Consider the following 25190-nt stretch of genomic DNA (forward strand, 5'->3'; position numbering starts at 1 on the left):
TCGTCGACGTACTGCTGTGTTGTAAGGATGCCGCGGATGGCAACCAAAGGGGTTCTGCTATGAAAAAAATGCGGTATCCCAAACCATTACTTCCGGTTGACGGGCCGTATGGCGGGCGGCAGAAAGGTTGGTATCCTACCGCTGTCTGGTGCGGCTCCAGATACGTCTTCGCTCGTCATTGGCCCTTAGTTAGAAGCGGGACTCATCACTGAATACGACTTTGTTCCAGTCACTGAGATTCCAGGCCGTAAACGTGTCTGGAGATGTCCAGGCCGGTGGTAGGATACGGTCCGACAACCAGGAGTGATGGTATGGGGTACCATTTGTTTTCATAGGATGATCCCTTTGATTGTCATCCGCAGGACCCATATAGTACACCGCCACGTCGACGATTTTCTACGCCCCAGCTTGTTGTCAGATGGCTCTAAGCACTATGGGACATATGAGGTCATCAGTCCCCTAGACTTAGAACTACTTAAACCTAACTAACCTAAAGACACCACACACATCCATGCCCGAGGCAGGATTCGAAACTGCGACCGTAGCAGCAGCGCGGTTTCGGACTGAAGCGCCTGGAACCTGTCGGCCACAGAGGCCGGCCAGCTTGTTGTCCTCCGTGGCAAGCCATCCTGGGCTTAGATTTCAGCAAGATAACGCCCGTCCACACATGGTGATAGTTTTTACTGCTTGTCTTGGTGCTTGCCAAACCCTACCTTGCTCAGCAAGGTCGGCGGATCTCTCCCCAATTGAGAACGTTTGGAGCATTATGGGCAGGGCCCTCCAACCAGCTCGTGATTTTGACGATCTAACGCGCCAATTGGACAGAATTTGGCTGATACCCCTCCGGAGGACATCCAACAACTATATCAATCAATGCCAAGCTGAATAACTACCTGCATGAGGGCCAGAGCTGGACCACCGCGTTATTAACTTGCTGAACTTGTCAAGCTTCTTTTCTTGAATAAATCATCCAATTTTTGTGAAATTGTAAACATTTTTTTTGTCTATAAATGTTCATCACGTCTACCGATTTCCGTACCAGTCGGATAACTGCTTTCTGTTTTTTTTTTGTCTTAGAGTGTATTTAACACTATTCACACTTATTTCTAAACACATTTCGCCTGTATGTCTAGTGAATTTCGGCCTACAGTTTCGTTTTCATGTACCTCAATTTTTATGTCATATTTCCTGAATTATGTTTCGTACAGTGATATATATTTCCAAGTAGATTCACTCATATTTGTGAATACTGTCTGCATAATGTGTTGCAAATAGAATTAGTGGTAAAGGAGTAATAAAGTGAAATGACGTGCCTGGTAAGGCAGTTTTACTGCATGAACAGCTGAAATGTAATTAGCGATAATTTTTTTTCTTTCATCATTTTGTGGGGAAAGTGTCAGCGATAAAAAGTCTCTTAAAGCTTTAAAACTGTGTGTAAAGTTGGTTGCGAGTCACTAAGTGCTCTCATTCCCAAATACCGGATGAATATAGCTTAGCTACTCGTGCGTCGTGACCTACGCTTCATTTATCTTCTCTACCCCCAACTCCACCCCCACCCAATGCTAGTGCAATAGTTCTAAAAGAGAATAGTTCAGAGGCGTTTCACTCCTCAAAATCAGGTTAGAAGTTTCGAAGAAATGACAATATTTAGAACTTAGGATTTATCTATTTTGAATATGAAACCGGTTGCTGTCTTATGGGGAGCTCCACTACTCTCTGTAACGTGAAAACTCTGTTCAGTTGTTATTTTGCTTTTGTATATTTCGTATCAAACCAATACTTAAAAACGACAAACGGATGGGAAATGGATAACTCAGATGTGTAACTGAAAAAAAATTCCAAATACGAATTTTTATACAACTGTATTTTTTTAATAAATCACGTGGTTCGTTTGGATTCAACAACCTATCGGTGATTTTGAGTTACGTCTCTTCTTCAAAGACCCATAGGTCAGAAAGTCGTAGTATCAGAAGGCCTCGTCAAACTACAGAGTGGGCGAAATAAACCTTCTAGTTGGCATGCGGCTGTGGTGCTTTCACTCGTCCACTATCCGTGCTCGCTGACGCCCGCTAAATGTGTGCCAATCGGCTTCGATTCGGTCAATTGCTGATACAGTGTTGCAAGAGAGTGCCACTTGTCTCTAAGGACTGCCCTGCCGCTGTCTAGCGCATGCAAACCGAGACTGTTTGATAAGCGCTGAGGCGGGCATTGGCATTTGCGAGCTGATGTCAGTTCGTTACGCAAGTTCACATACGTATGGAACAGGGCTGCAGTGGATTCAACTGCGCGATTTTCGTTGCTTCGATGTCTGCGATTTCTTTCATGATTTAATCGTCATCTATGCTGTCCAGTCGATTTGTCGAACCGAACGAAGCGCATCGAACAGTGACAGAGGCAATTTTTTTGAGTATGAGTTTGAATTACTCTGTGAATGTTATCACACAATAACTTCGAAGGACTGGATGCAACGTGTCGCGTCACGTAAAATTTGAACCACGTAATTTCCGGAATTCTGAGAGACATTATTACGTTTTCATTGTTCGTTAACACATGGCACAACTTCTACATCTACGAGGGTAATCCCGAAAGTAAGGTATCTTTTTTTTTTGTAAGTACATAGACCTGTTTTTTTCTGCGATGGTTTACATCAGTTTACAGCTTGAACATTTAGCTATTCGACATAATCACCATTTCTGTCGATGCATTTTTGTAGACGCTGTGGCAGTTTTTGTGTGCCCATGTCATACCAGCTCGCCGCCATGCTGTTCAGAAAGTTATGAACCTCGTCGTCGGAGCTGAATCGCTTTCCGGCCAAATGTTCTTTTAACCTAGGGAACAAGGTGATAGTCACTGGGCGCCAAGTCAGGACTATAGGGTGGGTGGGTGATTATGTTCAACTGAAACTGTTGCAGGAGAGCAACGGTTTGCCGAGCGATGTGTGGGCGAGCGTTGTCATGGAGAATGTGTACGCCCTTGCTCAACATTCCTCATCTCCGGTTCTGAATTGCTCGTTTGAGTTTTTTCAGAGTCTCACAGTACCTGTCAGCGTTAATTGTGGTCCCAGCGATTCAGCTCCGACGACGAGGTGAAATAAGAGATTCATAACTTTCTAAACAGCATGGCGGCGATACAGAAATGCCACAGCGTCTACAAAAATGCATCGACAGAAATGGTGATTATGTTGAAAAATAGCTAAATGTTCAAGCTGTAAACTGATGTAAACCATTGTAGAAATCAATAGGTTCAAATGGCTCTGAGTACTATGGGACTTAATATGAGAGGTCATCAGTCCCCTATAACTTAGAACTACTTAAACCTAACTGACCTAAGGACATCACACACATCCATGCCCGAGACAGGATTCGAACCTGCGACCGTAGCGGTCGCGCGGTTCCAGATTGAAGCACATAGAACCGCTCGGCCACACCGGCCGGCAAATAAACAGGTCTATGTCTTTATAAAAAAAAGGAGACCTTACTTTTGGGATTACCCTCGTACATATATCTTCCACAATTCACCATGCGGTTCAAAAATGGCTCAAATGGCTCTGAGCACTATGGGACTTAAGTTCTGAGGTCATCAGTCCCCTAGAACTTAGAACTACTTAAACCTAACTAGCCTAAGGATATCACACACATCCATGCCCGAGGCAGGATTCGAACCTGCGACCGTAGCGGTCGCGCGGTTCCAGACTGTAGCGCCTAGAACCGCTCGGCCACGTCGGCCGGCCCATGCGGTTCATGGCAGATGGTCCCCTCCAGCACTTCTAGTCGTTTCCTTTCCTATTTCATTCGCAAATGATACCAGGGAAAAACTTCTGTCTTTATATTTCCGTACGAGCTTAGATTTCTCTGGACTTGTCTTCGCAGTCCTTACGCCAGATGTACGCTGGTAGCAGGGTATCGTTCCTTTGCAAATGTCAGTTCTCTGCACTATCTTAATAGTGTCTCGTAAGAAGTACATCTCCTTCGCTCCAAGGATTTACATTTAAGCTCACAAAACACTTAACACTCGCAAATTGATCGAACTCACCAGTATAATAAAAAAAAAGCAACTAGCAACATCCCTCTGAATTGGTTCCATGTTTTCCTTTAACCCAATCTCGTAGAGATCTCAGACACTTGAGCAGTTCTCAAGAATGAGTCACGCAAGTTTTCTGTAGGCTGCCTCCTTTACAAATGAGCTACACTTTCCTAGAATTTTCCCACTAAACCGAAGTCGACTATTTGCCTTCCCCACGACCCATCTCACTTGCTCGTTCTACTTCATGTCGCTTTGCTGCGTTACACCTAGACAGTGTGCGATTTGCAGGGGGGGATGGGGGGGATTTCCCCCCATCTGCATCAGACCATCCCCTCCTCTGATTTTAGTTTAAGCATCCCAAACTGGGATGTTTATTTCCCACGCACTGGAGTAAAACTTTACATATAATTTAAATTTGTGGAACCGAACACTGAAAGTTTTTAATAAGTCTTACTATTAATACTATTAATATGTTTTAGTTTCCTATCATCGGAATAAGTACAACTTTTCACAAATGTGCCTCTACTTTTTGAATTCTCCTCGTATATCTGCACCCGTACGTAGATGATTTTGTAAATAAGCTTTACCTATAATGTACTTTTAAAGATATAACAAGGGATGGCTTTTCTGATAGTGCATACGCGTCAATCCTGAGTTTCGGCATTAACATCTATTTATAAATAGCTGTTTAACCATGCGTAACGCCAAGGTCCAAGCCTACTAACCCCCTAAGGCATCCCCCACCCCCCCCCCCCCCCCCCCCCCACTGGTAAAAGCACAAATCGCACCCTGCACCTAGATATTTAATCGATGTGACTGTGTCACGCAGCACTGCATTCGAACATTACACGATCGTTTTCCCCACTCATTTAGGGCACGCTGCCATTCGTTGAACCAAACAGAAATACTCGTACTGTCCACGTCGTCCTGCATCCTCCTACAGTCACTCAAAGACGACACTTTCCCGTACACTACAGCGCCATCAGCAGACGCAGATTGCTGCTCACCCAATCGGTCAGATCTTTTATGTACTCTCATGCTCATAAATTAAGGATAATGCTGATACATGGTGAAACAACGCTCTGGTGGGCAGTTTGCGGGTTTAAATCACCTCGGGGTATGACCGTGCTGTGCATCTGACCCGCAGTCGTCGCACGGTGGCGCTGGCAGCAGTCCACATGCGCAGAGGTGTGTTGGTGCATGTCACAGTACGGTGCAGCGAGTAAGTGTGCAGACGCTTATCAGATGTGCTAATGGTGACTGTGAGTTGAAAATGGCACAAAGAACACATACTGGTGACGTTATGAGGGGTAGAATACTAGGGCGACTGTACGCTGGTCAAACACAGCAGGTCGTAGCACAGTCCCTCTGTGTGCCACAAAGTGTGATCTCAAGATTATGGCAACGTTTCCTGCAGACAGGAAACGTGTCCAGGCGCTACAGTACGGGACGACCACAGTGTACAACACCAGAAGAAGACCGATATCTCACCATCAGTGCCCGCAGACGGCCACGGAGTACTGCAGGTAGCCTTGCTCGGGACCTTACCTCAGCCACTGGAACAGTTGTCTCCAGACACACAGTCTACAGACACTGGACAGACATGTTTTATTCGCCCGGAGACCTGCAAGGTGCATTCCACTGACACCTGGTCACAGGAGAGCCCGTAAAGCTTGGTGTCAAGAACACAGTACATGGTCATTGGAGCAGTGGTCCCAGGTTATGTTCACGGGCGAGTCCAGGTATAGTCTGAACAGTGATTCTCGCCAGGTTTTCATCTGTCGTGAACCAGGAACCAGATACCAATCCCTTAATGTACTTGAAAGGGACCTATATGGAGGTCGTGGTTTGATGGTGTGGGGGGGATTATGATTGGTGCACGTACACCCCTGCATGTCTTTGACAGAGGAACTGTAACAGGTCGGGTGTATCGGGACGTCATTTTGCACCAGTATGTCCGCCTTTTCAGGGCTGCGGTGGGCCCCACCTTCCTCCTGATGGATGATACCGCACGGCCCCACCGAGCTGTCATTGTGGACGAGTACCTTGAAACAGTAGATATCAGGCGGATGGAGTGTCCTGCCTGTTCTCCAGACCTAAACCCCATAGAGGACGTCTGGGATGCTCTCAATCGACGTATCGCTGCACGTCTTCAAACTCCTACGACACTGCAGGAGCTCCGACAGGCACTGATGCAAGAATGGCAGCCTATACCCCAGCAGCTGCTCGTCCACCTGATCCAGAGTATGCCAACCCGTTGTGCGGCCTGTCTACGTGTGCATGGTGATCATATCCCATATTGATGTCGGGGTACATGCGCAGGAAACAGTGGCGTTTTGTAGCACATGTGTTTCGGGAAAGTTTTCTCAACTTATCACCAATACTGTGGACTTCCAGATCTGTGTCGTGTGTGTTCCCTATGTGCCTATGCCATTAGCGCCAGTTTTGTGTAGTGCCACGTTGTGTGGCACCATCTTCTGCAATTATCCTTAATTTATGAGCTTGAATGTATATAGAGTACAAGTACGGTCCTATCACGCTTCCCTGGAGCACTCTTAGCGTCACTTTTGTCTCTGATGAACATTCGAAGTTTAGAAAATGTGCTGGGGTTCTGTTAGTTTAAAATTATTGAAGCCACCCACATACTGATAACCTACTCTGTATGCTCCGACTCGGACCTTCATTAACAGCCTTTCCGAAAATCTGGAAAAAGTAAATCAATCTGTTGTCCTTCATCCGTTCTTCACATAATATCGTGTGAGATAAGGGCAACATGAGTTTTGCACAAACGATGCTTTCTACATACGTGTCGATATCTGAATGGAAGCTTTTCTCGTACAAAGAAATTATTATATTCGAACATAAGTGCACCGGACAAAATATTAGTCACCACGAGCTATCGTCAAGCAGATAACATGTAATATCATCTCTAGCCTTGATAATGGCTTCAGCGAGGAAGAGAGTCCAGAAGTTTCTTCAGGTTTGTTTATTTACGACATGTTCCATCACAATTTCTTGTAGTGCTACAGTGAAGCACCAAAGAAACTGGTATAGGCATGCGCATTCAGATACAGAGATATATAAACAGGCAGAATACGGCACTGCGGTCGGCAACGCCTATAGTATCTGGCGCAGTTCTTGGATCGGTTATTGCGGCTACAGTGGCAGGCTATCAAGATTTAAGTGAGTTTGAACGGGGTGTTACAGTCGGCGCACGAGCGATGGGAAACAGAATCTCCGAGGTAGCCATGAAGTGGGAATTTTCCCGTACGACCATTTCACGAGTGTACCGTGAATGTCAGGAGTCCGGTAAAACATCAAAGCTACGACATCGTTGCGGCCAAAAAGATACTGCAAAAACGAGAACAACGACGACTGAAGAGAATCGTTCAACGTGACAGAAATGCAACCCTTCCGCAAGTTGCTGCAGATTTCAAAAATGGTTCAAATGGCTCTGAGCACTATGGGACTTAACTGCTGAGGTCATCAGTCCCCTAGAACTTAGAACTACTTAAACCTAACTAACCTAAGGACATCACACACATCCATGCCCGAGGCAGGATTCGAACCTGCGACCGTAGCGGTCGCGCGGTTCCAGACTGTAGCGCCTAGAATCGCTCGGCCACCCGGGCCGGCGCTGCAGATTTCAGTGCTGGGCCATCAATAAGTGCCAGTGTGCGAATCATTCAACGAAACATCATCGACATGGGCTTTCGGATCTGAAGGCCCACTCGTGTACCGTTGATGGCTGCACGACACAAAGCTTTACGCCTCGCCTGGGCCTGTCAACAGCGACATTGGGCTGTTGATCACTGGAAACATGTTGCCTGATCGGAAGTCTCGTTTCAAATTGTATCGAGTGGATGGACGTATACGGGTATGGAGACAACCTCATGAATCGATGGACCCTGCATATCAGAAGGGGACTGTTCAAGCTGGTGGAGGCTCTGTAATGGTGTGGGGTGTGTGCAATTGGAGTGATATTGGATCCCTAATACGTCTAGCTACGACTGTGACACGTGACACCTATGTAAGTATCCTGTCTGATCACCTGCATCCAGTCATGTTAATTGTGCATTCCGGCGGACTTGGGCAATTCCAGCAGGACAATGCGACACCCTATACGTCCATAATTGCTACAGAATGGCTCCAGGAACACTCTTCTGAGTTTAAACACTTCCACTGGTCACCAAACTTCTCAGACATGAACATTATTGAACATATCTTGGATGCCTTAGAACGTGCTGTTCAGTTGAGAGCTCCACCCCTCGTACTCTTACGGATTTATGGACAGCCCTGCATTATATGTATAGTGTTTGTGTTTGTGTGTGTGTTGTATAATGATAATGATGATGATGATGATAAAGGAGAGGGTGAAACCTGGTGCTGCCACACAGCCTACTCCACGCGAATAGCAGCGAGAGGACCGCTAAGATTAACGTCAGTATCCGACGGATAGATCAGCGCCAACACTGTGACATGCCCTCACTGCGGAGAGGTTTGGCACTAAAACCAGAACAATGGCGCAAAGTCTACTGATCAGGAACGTTAGCCACCACCTCTCCTCCCCTTGCCGGCCAAATACCGGCAGCGGAAATTTTTTCCATCACCAAGATTCGAACAGGCTTACCCTCGCGTCTAGCACATAAGCGACCTCGGCCACGGGTGCGGGTAGATCCTTCAGCTATGAAATATCTTAGTTCACTTATTGATTATTAGATCTCATTAAAGCTACCAAAGTGAAGGGATGTTGACTGCTACATTACTGGTAATTCCAAACTGTCTCAAACTTTTCTGTTGGATTAAGATCAGACGATGTAGGGAATAAGTCGATGTAGCACAGGATGCACGTTTTTCATCAAACGAAGAACGTATACGTGCAGTCCTCTGAACACGGCTGTTGTGATTTTGGAAGATGGGAGTGTCCACAGTATATTCATAATGAAGCTGTAAAAGAAAGGGCAACATCCTGGTTCATGAATGAAATTTTCAAACTGCAGCGGGGCGTGCGTTGATATGAAACTTCCTGGAAGCTATCTTACTACGATGATTCCACGCAACCGACCTAGACATGCACACCACTTTACTGCCATGCCATATATCAACGCTAGACGGTGACGTGGCCTCCTGATACCAGTTATACACCATCTACAGCTTGTTAAGTAAGAGCATGGTCGGCATTACACACAGATGCTGTAAGATATCGCTTAGTCTTTCACATCCCAATAGAGGGAAGCTCTGTCCGTCGTGCAGTGTCCATAAAACATCACTTTACTTTGAGTCCTTGACCGAGATACACATGAAGAGACATAAGTGCAGCGAATTATAAAAGTCATTCACGTTTTAACCAGTTTATAGCATGTTACCCATTTCTGTACAAATGATTTTGATTTCTCCATATACACTATGTGATCAAAAGTATCTGGACACCCCCAAAAGCCGGCAGGGGTGGCCGTGCGGTTCAAGGCGCTACAGTCTGGAACAGCGCGACCGCTGCCTCGGGCATGGATGTGTGTGATGTCTTTAGGTTAGTAAGGTTTAATAAGTTCTAGGGGACTGATGACCATAGATGTTAAGTCCCATAGTGGTCAGAGCCATTTGAACCATTTTTGAACACCCCCAAAAACATACGTTTCTCATATTACGTGCAGTGTGCTGCCACCTACTGCCGGGTACTCCATATCAGCGACCTCAGTAGTCATTACACATCGTGAGAGAGCAGAATGGGTCGCTCCGCTGAACTCACGGACTTCGAACATGGTCAGGTGACTGGGTGTCACTTCCGTCATACGTCTGCACTCGAGATTTCCATACTCCTAAACACCCCTAGGTCCACTGTTTCCAATGTGATAGCGAAGTGGAAACGTGAAGGTACACGTACTGCACAAAAGCATATAGGCCGACCCCGTCTGTTGACTGACAGAGACCGCCGTCAGTTTCGTAATGTGTAATAGGTAGACATCTATCCAGACCATCACACCGGAATTCCAAATTGCATCAGGATCCACCGAAAGTACTACGACAGTTAGGCGGGAGGTGAGAAAACTTGGATTTCATGGTCGAGCGGCTGCTCATAAGCGACACGCCACGCCGATAAATGCCAAACGACGCTTCGCTTGGTATAAGGAGCGTAAACATTGGACGATTGAACGGTGGAAAAACGTTGTGTGGAGTAACGAATCACGATACACAACGTGGCGATCCGGTGTCAGGGTATGGGTATGGTGAATGCCCGGTGAAAGTCATCTGCCAGCGTTTGTAGTGCCAACAGTAAAATTCGGAGGCGATGATGTTATGGTGTCGTCGTGTTTTTCATGGAGGTTTTGTTTTGCACGGTACTATTACAGCACAGGCCTACATTGATGTTTTAAGCACCGTCTTGCTTCCCACTGTTGAAGAGCAATTCGTGGATGGCGATTGCATCTTTGAACACGACCGAATACCTGTTCATAATGCACGGCCTGTGGCGGATTGGTTACACGACAATAACATACCTGTATGGACTGGTCTGCACAGAGTCCTAACCTGAATCTTATAGAGCGCCTCTGGGATGTTTTGGAACGCCGACTTCGTGCCAGGCCTCACCGACCGATATCGATACCTCTCCTCAGTGCAGCACTCCGTGAAGAATGGGCTACCATTCCCCAAGAAACCTTCCAGCACCTGATTGAACGTATGCCTGTGAGAGTGGAAGCTGTCATCAAGGCTAAGGGTGGGTCAACACCATACTGAATTCCAGCATTACCGATGGAGGGCGCCACGAACTTGTAAGTCATTTTCATCCAGGTGTCCACATACTTTTGATCATATAGTGAATCTAGACGCCCCGACATGAGCCTTTTCCGGACCTTTGTGGCGGCTATAGAGAAGCACAGCCTCAAAAGCGACACGTAAGCTACACTCATGGCTCTTCTTATGTATGTCATTCGATAATTCCAAGTAAACAAATGCTTTATGGACATTACATGAAGGACAAAGGTTCACTCTATGGTTGTGAAAGACCTAAGACGATACCTTTTACCGTCTGTGTGTAATGCCTGCCGCGCTCTTACATAACGGACTGTATGTCGCTCCAAAGTGAATAGTGTGCTGTTTTGTGGGTTAACTAGTAATCTGTGCATTAGTTTATTTTACAATTGTTACCGTATCCAGTAATGTGATAACCGTGGACTCGAACAATAACGGATCTTTTCGCCTTCTTATGAACACAGTTTTACACTTTCTACCCTCTATCAGTCGCTGCACTGCACTTTGACCTTCTACGCGATTTATCGTTTACGCATACACGGTCCAGGCACATTAATGTGACCACCACCTATGTTAGACGTCAACCTGCAATAACCACTCACTGATGGAATCTGGCTGCATTAGCAGTGGAGGGTATATAAAGAGTGTTGGAGGGACGCGAAAACCAGTGCAGTCGTTTCGTAATGCGGAAACGGAGTGATTTATCTGACGTTCTAAAGGGCATAATCATTGGCTTTCGGGCCAAGGGTGGAAACATTTCCGAAACTACTAAGCTTGTAAACTGTTCGCATGCCACCGTGGTTAAAGTATACCGCACTTGGCAAAATGGCGCCATCCAAAACCGGCGCCGAGGCAACTGGTGCCCCATGGCCTTGATGACAAGGTTGATCGATGACTGCGGAGATGTGTACGGGTGAATAGACGTGCAAATGTTGATCAACTGATGGCACAAATGAATCAAGGGGTTACCAACAGTGTTTCCTCAACGACTGTTCAGCAAACGTTGCTGTGTATGGAACTACGCAGCAGGCGTCTAGTTCATGCACCAATGCTGACTGCTGCTCACCGGTGACGAAGGCTGGAATTTACACGCCAGTACCACAACTGGACGTCTGCTGAGTGGCGATAGGTGGCCTTTCCAGATGAATCGCGTTTTATGCTCCATCAGGCGTGAAATGCCTGAAAGAAAACTCCCTGCAACAATCACCGGAAGAGTCTAGTCTGGAGGAGGCAGTGTTATGGTCTGGGGAATGATATCGTGGAATTTCCTGGGTGATCTCTTCGTTCTGGAACGCACAGTGGATCAACACAAGCATGCATATATTCTTGGGACCATGTCCTCTCCTGCATGCTGTTTGTTTTTCCTCAGCACAAGGCATCTACCAGCAGGATAATGCAACATGTCACACAGTTTCCAGTGTACATGCGGGGTTCGCAGAGCATCAGAATGAGTTTACCGAACTCTCATGGCCACCAAACGCCCCAGATTAAAAAAAAAAAAAATCGAGAATCTGTGGGATCACCTCGACGGAGCTGTTCGTGGTATGGACCCTCAACCAAGAAACCTAGCGCAGGCAGGGTTCGTCATCCGTGTCGATACCTTCTAGAACTCTGACTCTCCTCTCATACGTCTCGGAGTGGTCTGCACTGCAAAAGATAATTATTCAAGCTTTTGACAATTGGACACACTGACGTGACTGGACAGTAGGACAAGAAGAGTACAGAAAGTTTTGAAGTGCAGTGTTTACAGGAGAATGTTGAAGATTGGATGGATATATCGCATAACTAATGTTAAGGTGCTGAATCGACTTAGAAAAAAAGACTTTATGGAACAATTTGACTGACAGTCAGTTTGATAGTTAGGGAAGTGAAGCAGGCAAAAATTGTAAAAGCCAACGAAGGCTTGACTATGATACGGAGGTTGGAATGCATGTGGGTTGCAGTACTTGTAGAGATGAAGAGACTTGCAGAGGAGAGACTAGTTTGGAGAGGTACATCAAACTAATGTTCGGACTGAAGACACCGACAACAAATACAGATGCAACCAAGTACATGTCAAATGAACGTAAATACAGTTTCAGAAAAAAATGTTATGGTGTATTTTTGTTGTACGCTGTTCCACAGTGAAACCAGTAGTATACTTGGTTTAGTTCTTTTTTGTAATACTCTGTAGTTCTTATTACTACTTTTGAAGTGTCCAATACCCGTTTAGCTTGTGGAGCGTATGGCTTTGATTTGTATTGCCTGATTTGCCCTTGTTGATGAACTCACTGATGTCCCACAAGCCCTCCAATGGCAGTAACAGTAAACAAGTCCAATCGTCTGCATCAATTTAGCTGAAGATTGTGCTGTTATTGACGCTAGATACATTATGTTCTGCCACCATTTCATTTTCACTGTCGGATGTTATTCGCTTCTGATGGCATCATAATTCTTCCAGTAGTTTGCAGGTTGGCAGCATGTAGATTCCATGATTCAGTTGTTGGAAGAGGAGATGACTCGACCCTAACATGCCAGTGGCACAGGCTGAAACCATTCACGATTGTCTTCTTTAGTACAAAAGCAGATTAATAATAATTTTAAAGACACATCAGCAGCTACCGTGAACAAAAACTTAAGTTTCCTGTTTACAGAAAGCAGAGCATGCAATACACATGAACTGAAGCGCCATTTTCAAAACTGGGAAAGTCTTTAAACGTGTGTCATCCAACACCGAGTATGGGAAGTGGCTCTAGGTGGTCAGTACTTGCCAGTAGACGTCATGATTCCGCTATTTCACCTCTGGCAAGCTAGTTAATTGATCTAAAAAAGTTAATTTCGGACAGTAACCATTGGTAAACAAGGGATTAATGCCAATGCCGAATATTTACAATTTGCTGTGAGCTTAACTGCCCAATAAAGGAAATAGCTCACAAAACACCAGTAGGACTGATACTTGAGTATTGTTATTTTACAGTGTTGTAATCCATCCACTACGCTGACTATAGCAGCAGTTCGTATCTATGTATATTGTCGATGAACTTATGTATGTTAGTGAAGTGCCATTTTTGTGCTCGCCACATACGTCATGCTCACACGGTGTATAGAAGAGTGGGTATACTTATACCATCAAACATATTTGCATCCAAAACTCATCCACTTCCCACACTTCCTTCTCTTCCTGGAGTGTGTTTTGTCCCAGTCCTATCCGCTAATCACCAATTCAGGTACCCTGCTACAGCATTACATCTATAACCTATCTTCCATACATCTTCATGCCTTATCTGTCCTCTCCCATCGGAACATGAACTAACTCCTTCTACTCAACAACGAAATCCATCACGTGATACACACTTCTTTCTGTCCCTAGTCACAACCCTTCACATCACACCATTCTTCCATTTTGCTGCCTCACCCTTCCAGCACCCCAATGATTTTTAGTCACTCCCTGCATTTCCATAGAGTCCCATAGTCATAACCATCATTCCACTTACATCATAATCAAAATCATTTTTGTACAGCACAGGTATCCCCATTGTACAGAGTGAGTCAGCTTTGGCGGATGGTTTTTGAATTTATAGTACACAGTGACGTTTTAATATATAGGAATCTATTTTATTTCAAAAGATACACAATGGAAAACTGTTTTTATCTTATACGCTATTTTTGACCGAAATTAATTATTTTTGAAAGGTATTTTTGCTCAATGGTATCCTTTACTTGAAGCATAGTGTGTGGCTTACTGATGTACATTTTATTCTTGAGGAAGCCCCACAAGAAAAAGTCACGTGGAGTAAAATCTGGAGAGCGGGGCGGCCAGTCAGCAACATCTCATTTGTTGGATATCACTTTTCCCCGGAAATAACTTCTTTACTTCAGATATATAAACATTGGAAGTGTGAGCTGTCGCACCATCTTGCTGAAACCAAACTATTTCGACGATTTATGCCATGGCGACGTAATTCTGGGACGAGAAATTCACGCAACATGCTCAGATAACGCTCCGAGTTCACTGTGATGGCTCTACCATTTTCTTTGAGGAAATAAGGCATTATGACACCAAATTTATGTTATCGAGGCCACACTGTAACCCTGTCCCAATGCAGTGGGCGCTGGTGCGGATCCTGAGGGTTGTTTGGGTACCAATAACGACAGTTTTGCTTATTAATACTGTTGTTTAGTTAAAAACGAGACTCGTCTCATATTAAAATCGTAATCCAAGGTCCTTCCTCCACCATTCTTTCTTTACTTTAGCAGAACGTCTCCTTCTCTCAAAATCTTGAGACTTCAACACCTGAACAATGGCAGTTTTGTTGGGATGAAAATTTAGAGGGCGTAAAATGGGTCGAACTGACGGATTTGATAACGCAGAAGACTGTGCATGTCGCCCTGCAGATCGGTTGGGTCTCTCTTGAATCGCATGACGCACAACTTCAACATTTTCAGATGACATGGCCGTCTTTGCACTGCCTCCCAATTTTGTCTTCAGTACAGAACTTGTCTTACGAAAGTTCTGAACCCACAGCAGAATGATAGAGCGGGTTGGAGCTGCACCGTTACGTGGAACGCTGTATTGGAGACCGAACTTCCTCTAAGTGATGGTCACAGATTCTGTATTTTTAAAAAACGTCTCTATTGCGAACACAGGGCGTTGCGCAGTCCACCTCTCCATTGTAATTAAACGGCTGCTGTAGAGGAAAACAGTGAACCCAAGCACGCCCCTCCACTACGCTGACTTACCCGCTACTGCTCGAGTCAAAAACCTCAGGTAATGCTCACCCACTCTGTACCACAGCAGCATAAATTGTTCAATTGGCTCTGAGCACTATGGGACTTAACTTCTGAGGTCATCAGTCCCCTAGAACTTAGAACTACTTAAATGTAACTAACCTAAGGACAACACACACATCCACGCCCGAGGCAGGAATCGAACCTGCGACCGTAGCGGTCGCGCGGCTCCAGACTGTAGCAGCATAAATATTATCATCACTGATGGTGTTTTAACTGTACTACAAAAACACTAAAAAATTTTAAATCATTAAAATTGTCTACCAATGTGTCTTTAAAAACATCGTGTACTATTCTGTTTTTTTTTTTTTTTACGCATTCAAAACTTCCTTTAAATTTGTACAACCTTTGGCTGAAGAGTGATTTTATCCACTGACAGTCAGCTCTTTCGTGAGGAAGTGAAACAACAATATAGAAAAAATTCACGCATACTGCAGGAATCTGTGTTCTAGAATGTCACAAATGAACTTTGCAGAGCAAGCTTTAACGTCCCACTCTGCTTGAAAATGACCAACTGTCGGAACTGCAACCAAAACCAATATTTTCAACAGCCTTAGTCAGAAACACTACATTCAGTGATTATATGAAGGCTGTGAACCGAGTCCTTGTCAAAATTTTAATCCAAATAATAATGAAAAATAACTAGTACGCTTCACTGCAGACCTGAAACGGTAGATAATTTTTTTATATTACTGCACTGTCGCGTACGGAATGAAGCTGCAGCGGCCTGTTTGTTGGATCGGTGCACGCACTGCGCACACTGCACGTTGCCCGGCTGAAGCCGTTGACCTCACAACGTACCGTACTGACGCCTTTGTTTCGTCACGCGCGCCCGAGGTGATTAACTACGAGCGACCAGTCATTAAGCTGCCTTGTTCGCGAATCAGCTGATAACCACAGTACGTGGCCCTCGACAACAGGCGCGAAACCGCATTTACGCAGCACTAACAGAATCAATAAGGACAAAAGGTAACCATTGATAACCTCGAGAGCACAATATAGAAGAGCGGACCGCTGTCCTCACTGTACGACACCATCAAATAGGTACAGCCTTCTCAATAATTCACTACAGTACTGCAGTAATCACATCCCGAATATTCATTTTGTTTCTCATTACTATTTTAGGAAGCACGAAATACATTACACGTTACTCTGCGAATCACTGTGAAGCAAAGGTGAACAATAAAATGACAAAGAGCTTTAACTTTGCAGGTGGAATAAAACAGGGCGACGCTGTCTCTGCAGTCTTGTTGAATTTAGCACCGCATAGTCTGATACAAAAAATAAACAAAGGAGGTAAATCATGATAGGATCCAGTCACATATGTGTATTTACAAATGATATTTCACTTGTGACGAGAGATATAAACACCTTTAAAGAACTGTACGAAGTAATGGAAGTAGAAGGAGCAAAAAGGGGACTTTCTGTAAATGAAAACAAAATAATATATTTCATAATGTTTAATTCGAAGCCTAGAACATCACATCATCTGAAGGACTCTAATAAATGTTTTCAAGGTGTCAGCTGCTTCCGTCATCTAAGCATCGTTTTAACCAATTATAATAGAATGAGACATGTTATTAGAACAAGGATACAATCAGGAAACAGAGCATATTGCGCAAACCTACAGGGACTTAAGGATTATCTACACTGAAGAGCCAAATAAACTGGTACACCTGCTTAATATCGTGTCGGGCCCACACGAGCACGTAGAAGTGCCACAACACGACGAGGTATGGACTCGACTAATGTCTGAAGTAGTGCTGGAGGGAACTGACACCATGAATCCTTCAGGACTGTCGATAAATCCGTAAGACTACGAGAGGGTGGAGATCTCTTCTGAACAGCACGTTGCAAGGCGTCGCAGATATGCTCAACAGTGTTTATGTCTGGGGAGTTTGGTGGCCAGCAGAAGTATTTAAACTCAGAAGACTATTCTTGGAGCCACTCTGTAGCAATTCTGGACGTGTAGGGCGTCGCAGTGTCCTGCTGGAATTGCCCATTTCCGTCGGAATGCACAATGGACATGAATGGATGTAGGTGATCGGACAGGATGCTTACTTGTCACCTGTCACAGTCGTATCTAAATGTATCAGCGGTCCCATATCATTCGAGCTGCACACGCCCCATAACATTGCAGAGCCTCCAACAGTTTGAACAGTCCCCTGCTGACATGCAGGGTCCATGGACTCATGAGGTTGTCGCCATACCCGTACACGTCCATCCGCTCGATACAATTTGAAACGAGACTCGTCCGACCAGGCAACGTGTTTCCAGTCATCAACAGTCCAATATCGGTGTTGACGGGTCCAGGCGAGGCGTAAAGCTTTGAGTCGTGTAGTCATCAAGGGTACACGAGTGGGCCTTCGGCTCCGAAAGCTCTTATCGATGATGTGTCATTGAATGGTTCGCACACTGACACTGGCCCAGCATTGAAATCTGCAGCAATTTGCGGAAGGATTACACTTCTGTCATGTTGAACGATTCTCTTCAGTCGTCGTTGATCCCGTTCTTGCAGGATCTGTTTCCGGCTGGCGCGACGTCGGAGATTTGATGTTTTACTGGATTCCTGATATTCACGGTACACTCGTGAAATGGCCGTACTGGAAGATCCACACTTCATCGCAACGTCTAGGATGCTGTGTCCCATCGCTTTAACGCCGACTGGAACACCACGTTCAACTCACTTAAATCTTGATAACCTGCCATTGTAGCAGCAGTAACCGATCTAACAACTGCGCCAGACACTTATTGTCTTATATACGGGTTTCCGACCGCAGCGCCGTTATTCTGCCTGTTCACATGTCTCTGTCTTTGAATACGCATGCCTATACCAGATTGGCGCTTCAGTGTAATTACAAAAACAACCAAGTTAAGAGTATAAAGGCCGTCCGAGAAATGTTGCGACGAACTTAGAGGGGTTGCAGAGGATGTCCTGAGGACTAAATCGAGGGCAGAAACCCGTGTCCGAAAACGTCATCCAACGACGCTACAGAGCGCCAAAGTCATAGGCGCCAATCTCTGTCACTAGGCCACACCCTTAGCAGCAAACGTGATGTTGTACGCTCATGGGCCGTAAATGGAACGTCTCGTAATGTTGTATGTTGTTCAGTGATCGCAACTAATTGCCACGATCGCCAGTGGAGAAGATGGAGCTAGATGATGTGTAGACAGGTTTTGTATCTTATAAATGCGATGCTCTGTTGCCTTGGTGGATGACGAATTCGGATATGGGCTTCCATCTGCAGTTAATATTTCTTCCGTGTGCTGAGAAACATTGGAGATTTTAGAGGGTTGCACGAGAAAAATAATCTTCTGATGGAAACCAGTGTCCAAAATTGTAATGCACCAAGGGAATAGAGCATCTAATTCATAGGAGACAAGAAATTTCTATCCAGGAGTTAGCTCCAGCTTTTCCACTGGAGATCGTTGCGACCGACGGTCTCACTGTTTGGTCCCCTCCTCCGAATCAACCAACGGGTACGTGTACCATCAGAATGTGAGGCCATCTAGTCGGTAGACGAGTGGAACGACATTATCGAAATGGTACAACGGAGTTCGACCACCAGTAGACAGAGCATTAGCTTTCAGCTCGATATTCCACAAACGCGAGTGTAGCGTATGTTACATCCTGAGGACTTGTACCCATTCCATGTGCAGCTGTGCAACATCTGCATCCAAGAGACTCAGTAAGCAGACAACAATTTTGTGAATGGTTGGCTGTACCCAAAGATGCGGTGCAATATGCTTTATTTACAGATGAGGCTTCATGTAGACGCAATGGGCGGTGGAGAACCCAGGAGCACAAATATTCAGGAACATTTACACAATGAACATGGACAACTTTGGATAAAAGACGTAAAAATAAGAAAAATGTGGAAAAACTTGAAACATATGGTTGATGAACAATTAATGAACCATTGTAGGCGCTTTCCTCATAAATCACTAGCCACCAGTGAAGAGACAAAACACATCCATAGGGCTGTAGAGCTGTGTGGAAGTTATAGCTCAGCTGGCAAGGAACTAGATTACATAATAAGAAAAAGGATACCTCCACTACAATTCCACAACTGCTGGTAACAGATGAGTATTGAGTTAAACAAAAAATAGGTTACCATCTCCCTAATCATCTGGGTCGTATGTCCACATACTTTTTGTCTACATTCATAGACATGACTTAGATTAGCAACTAATACAATTCTTCGGCGTTTGCCTAATGTTAAGTCATTTATCATAATTTTAGCCATATTTTTCGGCTTTACTATAAGAACATTGGTTTACATGATGTGGTGGACATGGCGTGGGGGGAAAAAGATTAGTTGGTGTTTTGTATATTCTGCATAATGTACGTTGCATTAGAGATACACATCCACAGACTCCAAAGTGAGTTCCTCAGGGATGGCCAAAGATGCTGCCTGCGCAAATGCTGTCCCTGTCACAGCATTGTGTGGTACGTTTTGGCTATCGATGTTGCTGACTTGCCAGGGTCACAACAATCTAACAGCCAGGGAGTTCTTGTCAACGTCCCACCATTTAACAATTACTGCAGTGCTTGTTTAAACAAGCAGAAAATCTCTTGCTACAGAGTGGAACTGGCTGATATTAAAATGGGTGTCTCTAGTGGACTATTTCAACAAATTTGCGTAGACGATCGTAGTGTTAGATGACATAAGTGTTGTGCATGAGTGTTATATCACTAAGTCTGGAGAAAACATTTTGTTCTCACTGAATTAGTATAGGTTCCTTTTGAGTATAAAACTTGTATACAGCACTACTATCGTTCTACAGGAATACGAACACACATGAAAGCTTATTAGTGTAGAAGTGCTCCTTCCAGACAACTATGAATGAGGAAAGTTCAAATGGTTCAAATGGCTCTGAGCACTATGGGACTTAACTTTTAAGGTCATCAGTCCCCTATAACTTAGAACTACTTAAACCTAACTAACCTAAGGACATCACACACATCGATGCCCGAGGCAAGATTCGAACCTACAACCGTAGCGTTCGCGCGGTTCCAGACTGTAGTGCCTAGAACCGCTCGGCCACCCTGGCCGGCAAAATGAGGAAAGATTATTAACTATGCTCTGCAGCCTATAGTTGTAATTACATTGTGTATACCCATCAACAAGGAGGAGACTGTTAACACAGATGAGATGTGGGTTATACACATATGTTATTTTTCAGCCGAGTGTCTATATGCCTTAGAAGACAATAATTTTAATGGAACATTTTTGGTAATGGCGGGGACAGTACAATTCAGAGCATTACAATACTAATAAATAGGAGAGGCAAGTGTATTGTGAACTATTTTTTGGTGGAACTCTATGTCAAGTATGTGATTCAATTGCTCTGCTCAAGTACGGGTCGTTTGTCATAAGCTAATTGCATTCCAAAATCAGGGGAGATGTATATGCTGTAGAATAGTGTAGAGTTCAAAAATGTTCAAATGTGTGTGAAATCTTATGGGACTTAACTGCTAAGGTCATCAGTCCCTAAGCTTGCACACTACTTAACCTAAATTATCCTAAGGACAAACACACACACCCATGCCCTAGGGAGGACTCGTACCTCCGCCGGGAGCAGCCTCACAGTCGATGACTGCAGCGCCCTAGACCGCTCGGCTAATCCGGCGCGGCAGTGTAGAGTTAATGGAAAATTTTGTTAATAGTGGTAGGCAGTAGTATGCAGCAAAACTCCACAAAAATGGAACTAAAAGCTATATATAATGCAATATGTGGAATACTGTACTGAAAAATGGAACAGTGAGTGAATTCAGCACTGTTTCACACATACATACCTAAAGAATCAAATACCGTAAACGTCACTCAACTAGATATAGTTTTAAGGATACACCCTCATAATCACACCCTCGCATTACATACACATAAAAATACTACTTTACTGTTCACACATAGCTGCTATCATTCTTGGTTTCGCAGTTAGTGTTTTATTCTATGTTTTATATGAGAAATGTCTTGGAATGTAATGTTGGTCCTAACACGGCATTGCTTTATGCTTGTACGTTCACCGTATGATAATGACATCACTTCTCTTTATGAGTCATAAATTTAGGACACATACTTACCTACTGACAAACTTGCATTATATGATTGGTTGGTTAATCACATTTTCAATGTGTGTGTGTGTGTGTGTGTGTGTGTGTGTGTGTTATGTGCTTTTGCCTTCAGTGGTATGTCAACTACAAACACATTATAGCATGTGTCAAAGTCCCACTGTGCTATACTACTGGCAATAAGCCAATGTTAAAGAGCTAAGGTTACCCATCACAAGATTTAACAATACCTTGTAAGAACAAAAGTAAGGATGTGCCTAGCACAATGACAACTGATACACGATCAGTGTTATTGCCAATGGACAGCTCATTAGACACACTAACCATAATTTACCGTTGTATACCCAAATCAATGCAAATTTAATGATTCCATCACAGTTGTTAGCATTTCTTTACTGTGATGTGGAAAACACAGTAACCCACCAGTTTCGTAGTTGTGGAATGAGTTTTAGGAAACTAACGAAGGAGTAGTACAGTTTTGGATGACTGCCCAGTTATTATGTAATGATTTCAATAACAACTCTTTACTGGAAGTACCGTTGGGAATTAGAGGGACGTGTAATAAAAGAAAAGTGTTACATCTTTTTTTTGTTTTTTAAGACTGGCTTCATTCATTGAGTTGCTGACTGCTCGTTATAGCATGCCGGTGTAATCTCAGCTGTTGGCTACCTCTGGTGGTGGCAGGCAGTCATCTTTAGAAGTGACTCTGGAGAGCAGTGCGGTTTATATCTGGTAGAGGTGCATGACTTTGTGATCTGCACTGGCAGTCATCTTTAGAAGTGGCTCTGGAGAGCAGTGCGGTTTATATCTGGTAGAGGTGCATGACTTTGTGATCTGCACTGGTCTTATCTCCAGTGTGTGGAATACTCAGCTGATGTTGGCCACAAACGCAGAGAGCAGCATTAGTTATTATGCATGGGGTGCTTTTGACAGTTACTGTCGGTGAAGGCATGTGATATCCACGAGTTGACACCTGCTGGCTTCTTCTTATTGAGACTGCCGTGGGCCAACGTATCTCTCTCTCTCTTTCTGCCTCCAGAAAACTGTGATTCCCTGATAGGAAGCTGTAATGATATATATACAAGAGGCATTGTGGGTAGAGATCTCTTATATGAATGCACGATGCCTGTTCTTTTGGACATATCTGAAAGAACAGACACCACATGGAATCTGCAGCTGTGATACATATTACGTGAATTGAAGGTGTAGGGGGAGAAAGGAACAAAAAGGGAACTACTGATGTCAGTTGCATTAGGACTTCACACATAATCAGAAGCGATGAGTGAAAATGTGTGCGAGAGTGGGATTCGATCCCAGGATCTCCTACATACTGGGCAGTAGCGTTAACCACTGCGCTATCCGGACAGCGTGTATGGTAACTGTGCGGACTATCTCGGCATGACTCCCAGCTGGCCCACATTCCCACCCAGCGCCAACTACCTGCAGTCCCCATCCATGTCCTTCATGCTTGCCACTCTGAGATTCCTGCAGCAGGTCGAACATAAACTGCGCATCCACACTGAAGGTGGTGAATTCATTACCCACTGTGGCTAACCAGTTATATGAATGCATGGTGTCTGTTCTTCTGGACATGTCTGAAGGAATGTAATCGACAAATTCATGTAATTGATTTATATTGATGGGCGGATGCACAATTACGTTCGACCTCCTGTGGGAATCTCGAAGTAGCGAGCATGGAGGACATGGACGGGAACTGCGGACAGGTGGCGCTGGGTGGGAAAGTGGGTTGGCCATGACGCATGTCAACACAGTATTCGTTGACTGTGTTAACTGTTTAATGTGGGATGCTAGTGTATTTGTTAAAATATTACATTGTATCAACTGTTTAATGGGGATATCGACATACTTTATTTAAATATCATATTGTGGTATTTGTTCAGTCTCATATTTAATATTAATGTCTTCCTGAAAGTGGAATGAATAGATAATATTGTAATTAATTGTAAATAGCGATGGATTGATGTGATCATACGTAAGTATACTCACAGAAGAGGCGAAGCAGGAGTGTATTTGTTGTTAAATAACGCATTGCTCAAAATTTTAATGCAGAATATCGGTGTTTTTTGTTAAAATAACGCACTATGGTAATTGTTAAACAGTTAAAATCACATATGTCTTAGAATAGAAACTTAAGTATTTTTTGGAACACTGGGAGAAAATCACCAAAATTGTACCTAATTGTAAAACAGCAAATGTGAGGTTATCACATGAGGACATGCTAAAAAGGAATGCCTCCGAATGTTTTATTCTGTTCTCAATGTCAGTACAGGTACTACCTGACATGCATATTACTCGGGCGACCTTCCCGCTTTGCTGATACAAGTTGCAACCCTCTGCTTCAAGAAAACTTCGAACTGAAGCATGTAACTTGATGGTGTGTAACGTAACTATTTTCGTGCCTGAGAAGAAGCGTGCTGTAATCGAGTTTCTAATCACAGAAAACGTGCCTACAATTTAAAAGTATAGAGGAATGAAAACTGTATATGTTGATGATTGTATCAATATCAGTAATGTGCAACATTGGGTCGTTCATGCTCGTAATGAAGAAAATGGTGGTGCTAAGCTCAACTGTCCCCAATTCTATTTCTATCTGTACCTTCGAGAACCTCACTTTGATAGTGATGAAGCAGTGCAAGTAGAGTTGAGTTTGTAGCTCCATCCACAAAGTCAAACATTCTACAATGATAGAGCCAACAAACTAGTCCCTCGTTGGGAGAAATGTGTTTGTCGCCAGGATGACTATACTGAGAAATAAATATGGAAACACGAAGAATAAAATGCAAAACGTTAATGAGGTGTATTCTATTTAAAAAGTTTTAAGATTTTTCACATAAAAAATTTGGAAGCATTATCTTTAATCTCTCCCTTGTACTTTCATTGTTTTTAACAAACTGTAATATCGCATACTAATAATGCTGGGACAAGTTCTTCATAGACTTGGTATGTAGCAATAGTTTATTTGTTTAAGTAAGGGACTGTGGTAATTGCTAAACGTTTAAAGTGTCATGTTTACATGTATCTTTGGTAGATGATCTTGACAACTCAGAGGAAATGGGTCAAAAAGTGTAACAAACTGTAAAAAGCAATGTTAGCTGGTCCAACATTGGAGTGCTTACACTAACATTACTTTATGTTAGTTCAGCCACACCCCAGTCACAACCGCAAGTTCGAAGTGCCTAACCTCATAAATTATGGTAATGTTGACCATCATTTTTTAAGAAGGATAGTTCAGCTGCAGATGATCCTTTCACTGTGGCGTACAGACCCCAAATGATGAAACTCAGGTACTTGGGATAGTAATAAAAGAGGGGAAGACGGAGGGGGTTCTTGATTCCCATCTTCAAATTATTCTAGAGATAGTAGGGGCTGTGGAGAGGGAAGGGATATCCCAACATTTTAATGTCTTCCTGTCAGCCAAGGTCAGATCATTATCTGGACTGGAAACAACACATTGGATGGGTGCCTTTGATGTTCTTTCCATTTTTATGTCACGCAACTGCCGACAGGCGTGAGTGTCTCTGGAAGGGACTTATCTTGACACATGACAGTTATCAGG

This window comes from Schistocerca nitens, chromosome 3 (assembly GCF_023898315.1).
Source record: "Schistocerca nitens isolate TAMUIC-IGC-003100 chromosome 3, iqSchNite1.1, whole genome shotgun sequence".
In the NCBI taxonomy this organism is placed as follows: domain Eukaryota; kingdom Metazoa; phylum Arthropoda; class Insecta; order Orthoptera; family Acrididae; genus Schistocerca; species Schistocerca nitens.